The sequence below is a fragment of the Oncorhynchus masou genome, chromosome 24, assembly GCF_036934945.1.
Source record: "Oncorhynchus masou masou isolate Uvic2021 chromosome 24, UVic_Omas_1.1, whole genome shotgun sequence".
NCBI classification, from domain to species: Eukaryota; Metazoa; Chordata; class Actinopteri; order Salmoniformes; family Salmonidae; genus Oncorhynchus; species Oncorhynchus masou.
In genome coordinates this window covers 108639189-108645188 of record NC_088235.1, presented here as the reverse complement: position 1 = coordinate 108645188, position 6000 = coordinate 108639189, and positions in this window count along the sequence as shown.

Sequence of the window (6000 nt, the reverse complement as noted above, 5' to 3'; positions counted from 1 at the left end):
TTATTTTATTATTATATATTTTTTGTATTTTCTATGCTGCTGGGATTGTGATTTTGGTGTACCTTTGAGTTGCAAAATAGTCCTTGGTCTCAATTGGACTGCTAAAGTAAATAGATAAAGTAAAAGTCTTAATAAATAAATCAATAACAGCTCTGTGTGTGTGCTTCAATAGATTTACAAAGTAATAATTCATTATTTTGATGTAATAAAGAGTGTAATACAATGTTGAAAGGGGCAGCAATGTAAGTACAACATCACTTTTCTGAAATGTCACTTGCCAAATCTAACAGTAGCCTATCAATCGTTTTTATGTTTGACTTTATATCTGTTAATGGTGTATCAATGAAAATCTGATATTGAGTGGAATGTACTGCTACCCTACCCGTAACCTTTAGCAGTGCATCGTACCCTACACCACAGTTTCAAATGGTGGAACGTAGGGGCTCTTTCCATGTGTCCTATTGAAGCTCCCGAGTGGCTCAGCGGTCTAAGGCACTGCATCTCAACGCTAGAGCCGTCACTACAGACACCCTGGTTAGAATCCAGGCTGTATCACAAACAGCCGTGATTGGGCGTCACATAGGGTGGTGCACAATTGGCCCAGCGTCGTATGGGTTTGGCCGGTGTAGGCCGTCATTGTAAATAAGAATTTGTTGTTAACTGACTTGCCTAGTTAAATAAAGAAATAAATGTACAGCAGCATACGATTTGATAGTTGTTTTACCAAAATTCATTAATATCAATTAATATACTCATAGTATAAAAATATATATATAATTTTACAGTATACAGTTCACAAACTATAGTCTACTAAGACAGGCATCTGGCACAATGTTGATTGACATAGGTTATGAGCAGTGGATTGGTCTGAGCAACTTTAGTAGGCCTAGGGATTTCACTGTGAGTAATGAGAAAACAATCAGCATAAGTGATGGGAATATTGCATTTTGAAAAGCAAATACTTAGATTGAATATGTAGGCATATTCCGTCATCAGTGGACCTTTGCATGAGGGGTGTCATGCGTTTTGAAAGGGAGGATACAGTTTTGCATTATGTAGGCCACGCAGAGCTCCTTTTACCATTTGTAACAGTAAACTAATTATTAGGCTATAGCTTATTATATTTCCCGACTGAACTGCAAATAGGCTACGCAATATAGGGCTATATGCGTTAATAAGTGCATCTTCATAGAGGAGTTTATTATAGGCTAGGTGGATCTATAGATTAAAATACACATAGTCTTAGTTTATATGCTGTATATATAGCCTTCCATGCTATTCTGTTTATTACCTTACGGGCATTCTTTCTGAAGGCTACCACTGCATCATATTGACATGCGGGATGTTTTGTGACAGGTGTGTTTATCTGCTTGGGTTAACAGAGGGATGTATTGATTATAGGTGAAAGCCAAATCATGGTACAGCTGCTCTATCTGGATAGGCAGAGAGAATTCAGTGCATAATTGTCTTGTTTATCAGAAATATGCTGTGCTGAAGACCATGGTAATAGAGGTGCTGTTATGGCCATTATGCAAATAATGGTTATAGGGGTTGAATGCCATATAAAGGGTGTATAATGTTTAAATAGTATATTTTTCAAGGGTCTCAAGGCTCCAATATCAATATAAAACAGTTTTTATAAACATTTACATTCATAAACTTGTTTTTTTGCCATGAAGCTCTATACAACCCTAGACAATCTTCTATTTTAACAAGCCATGTCTGGTCATGGAATCCACATTTTCATTTTCGTTTTGTTTTTTGGAGCTCAGACTTGTGGCTTGGCACAAAATATATTTGGGGTGAATCAGACATATTTGTGCGATCCCATACCCCTGGTGGCCCCCCAAACGTGCAATTTCTCCTAACTTTAATGATTTGTAGGTCAAGAACAGATTAACATATCCCAACATTATTTGACATTAAGTTTTTATTTTATTTTACCTTAATTTAACTAATCAAGTCAGTTAAGAACAAATTCTTATTTACAATGACAGCCTAGGAACAGTGGGTTAACTGCCTTGTTCAGGGGCAGAAAGACAGATTTTTAACTCGTCAGCTCGGGGATCCGATCTAGCAACCTTTCGGTTCCCAAAGCTCTAACCACTAGGCTACCTGCCACCCCAAGTTAACTAAGGGGCCCTGGTTAAGTCATGAGGCTCCCACATTTCAAATTGAAATATTAAGGACAGAAAAACACGTTTTAAAAACTGCACCAATTGAAACATTGAGTTGGCATGTGCTGATGCTGCACAGCGTTATGTAGGTTTTAATGAAGGTCCATATCAATTTACAGGCATATTATAATGATATTACCGAATATATTGATAAGAATCCGATTAGGGATAGGGTTAGAATAATAAACTACAAAATGTTTCCATATTTGTAGTTCACAATTTATCTGGTTCAGGGAAGCAAATGTCATTATTTTTGCATACACGATTTAATAAAACGTGATTCAAACTAAAGACAGATGCAGTTGCAATAATTGATGAATAGTATCAAAAACGAATATAACAAATCTGACAGGATCACACGATACCCTTCCTACAAAGAACTATCGATGTCACGTGACGTCACGCAACGTAACCGTAAAATAACAACCAAGCAGTGACTCAAAACACAAAGTACATAGAAATATCGGTTCGAAGTGCATGTTTACCATTCTCCCTCTTTATATGTCAGATACTTAGTTGTGATCATAACCTGTAAAATGTACTATTTATTTCCTCTAATTGTAATAATAATAATACATGCAATTGCGAACATTACTAGCAAACGTCGCTGTTGCCCCAAAATATGGGACCTGTTCATCAGAGGTCAACGTTACAGAACGGTCATTTGCAAATGTTTTGTGTGGAGGTATAAATAAAATCGTGTCAGCGGTACAAACTATAACAAAACGTCAAAATTGACCAGGAACATACCGATTAAGTATGACTTTTATTGTCATCTAATGAATGTATGCCCTATACATATTTGTGCAGTTCATTGACCTGAGAATGGTTCATGTTACTAAACTAAAGCTTAATATCTTATTTTAACTCCGAAGATCTCTTTGGTCGCCACAGTTATTTATTTATTGGGCCGTTATGTGTGGAACAGTACACAGAATTCCTTGCATTTAGATATTCTAGTGCCTTAAATTACTGATTGGAGACTTTTTTGAATGTGTATTTTGTGGTTTATTCTAGTCTGTTTTATTTGTAATGTACAGTACCAGCCAAATGTTTGGACACCCCTACAGTACTCATTCCAGGGTTTTTATTCATTTGTACTATTTTCTACATTGTAGAATAATAGTGAAGACATCAAAACTATGAAATTGCACATAACTCATTAAAATAAAATAATAGTCCAGAATTATGTGGACCGAAATACAGAAACTACTAGATTATTGGTAATTTCTTATTCAATAATTTACCTCGCTTTCACTTTAAAATAGCTAGCTAGCTACCTCCAAATAAGCAGTTATGTTTATTTGTACTAATATCCCAAACTCAAGAGAGCGTTGAGTTAAGGGATTCAGAAGGGGCTTGGCATTGATGTAGTTCAATGCACCATGAGTTTGTGCTATTAGAACATAAAAACATTGTGCTAATTTGTACATATTTGATTGAGAGACTAGGTTGTGCTGCAGCAGTCTCAGCACCCCTACTTATCTCGTCTCTGACTAGAGCAGTTATTAACCACAATGCAATGTACCTCATATGATTGGCCAATAGAGGGGGCCATGTAGACAGTACATGTTCAGTCAGTGATCTAACATCAAGCCAGTCCTCAAGTCTTCTCAGGACTTGTTTGGGGTTTGTAATATTCAACATTTTCAGAGAAATAACATGGCTACATGCATAAAATACTAATCAGGAGCTATTTATTCTCAATCACACTGGCACATTGATGACCGTACACAGCCAGCCCCCTGTTGGTCATCTGAAAACCTGAACATTTAACAGAATATCTCATGATTTGGGACTCAGGACCTTAACATTTGTAATCTTTATTTACTGTAGATAAAGATCTTCATCTTGTTTGTTTTTTCCATTTATGTTTTGAGGTTGGACTTTAGCGTGTAGTACGTCACCTCGTTAGTCAGCACAGTCATCACCTTCAGTTGGCACTCCCTATTTGATTTCTAGAAACAACATTCCTTTATCTGATTTTTCCCTCATGTTGTTTTGCTAAACTTTTTGGTTTGATTCCTGTCTTTAAGTTTGGTGTGGGTTTTTCTAATGTTTGGCTTCTTCTTGGGAAAATTTAGTGGGCTCTCACAGTGGGTCTTTTAGGTTCCAGTTGTTGTTGCTAGGCAACTTTCAGTGGACATCCCCCATAAGTGTCTTTCAGAACCCCTCCTAAAACCACACCTGTTTAGTTTTGGTTGATGGTCAGTGACTCTTTGTTAGTCCTCCCCTTTCGTTGGAGCCACATTATTGCTGGGGAACGTAACAACATTGAAGTCACCAAAAACCTTTTATGCTACTGTATGCAAGAAACAAAAGTTCAGAACATTTAAAGGTGGTTTTCACAGACCCAGATTAAGCCTAAATCTGGACAAAGAATCGCTTTCAATAAATATTTCCCATTGACCCTGTTATTCAGTCCAGGAGTAGGTTTAATCTGGGTCAGACAATCCAGCCCTAAAAGTAAAAATGGCCTAATACATTGACAGAATATTTGATAACAGTTTACATGAAAATAGTCAATGTAGAGCCAATGAACAGAAAGTAGCCTGATACATAAACCCTTTATACTTAAAGTAACTGTCACAGTTTTCCTCCTCTTCATCTGAAGAGGAGAGGCGAGAAGGATCGGAGGACCAATATGCGGCGTGGTAAGTGTCCATGGTTCTAGAGGCTCATGAACACAACTACAAAACAAGAAACGTGAAAACCCGAAACAGTCCCGTGTGGCACAAACACTGACACAGGAAACAATCACCCACAAAATACCCAAAGAATATGGCTGCCAAATATGGTTCCCAATCAGAGACAACGATAAACACCTGCCTCTGATTGAGAACCACCCCAGGCAACCATAGACTTACCTAGACAACTAAACTGAACACAACCCCATTAATCTAATAAACCCCTAGACAAGACGAAACACAATAAATCACCCATGTCACACCCTGGCCTAACCAAATTAATAAAGAAAACAGATAACTAAGGCCAGGGCGTGACAGTCCCCCCCCCCCAGAGGTGCGGACTCCCGGCCGCACACCTAAACCCACAGGGGAGGGTCTGGCTGGAAGTCTGTCCATGGTGGCGGCTCTGGCGCGGGACGTGGACACCACTCCGCCATAGTCTTAGTCCGTTTTTGTAGCATCCTAGGAACGGCGACCCTCGCCGGCCGACCTAGGATTGGCAACCCTACTAAATGGCCCCACTGGACTAAGGGGCAGCTCCGGACTGAGGTAGCTCAGGACTGAGAGGTAGCTCAGGCTGGTTGACGGCTCTGGCAGCTTCTGGCTGAATGGCGGCTCTGGCATATCCTGGCTAAATGGCGACTTTGGCGGGTCCTGGCTGAATGGCGGCTCTGGAAGATCCTGGCTGACCGGCAGCTCTGGAAGATCCTGGCTGACCGGCGGCTCTGGAAGATCCTGGCTGACTGGCGGCTCTGGCGGCTCATGACAGATGGGAGACTCTAGCGGCTCTGGACAGACGGGAGACTCTAGCGGCTCTGGACAGACGGGAGACTCTAGCGGCTCTGGACAGACGGGAGACTCTAGCGGCTCTGGACAGACGGGAGACTCTAGCGGCTCTGGACAGACGGGAGACTCTAGCAGCTCTGGAAAGACGAGGCGCACTGTAGGCCTGGTGCGTGGTGCCCGACGCTGGTGGCACTGGGCCGAGGACACTCACCTCAGGGTGAGTGCGGGGAGGAGGAACAGGGAGTACTGGGCTCTGGACACGCACAGGAAGCCTGGTGCAGGGGGCTGCCACCGGAGGGCTGGTGCATGTAGGTGGCACTGGATAGACCGGACCATGCAGGCGCACTGGA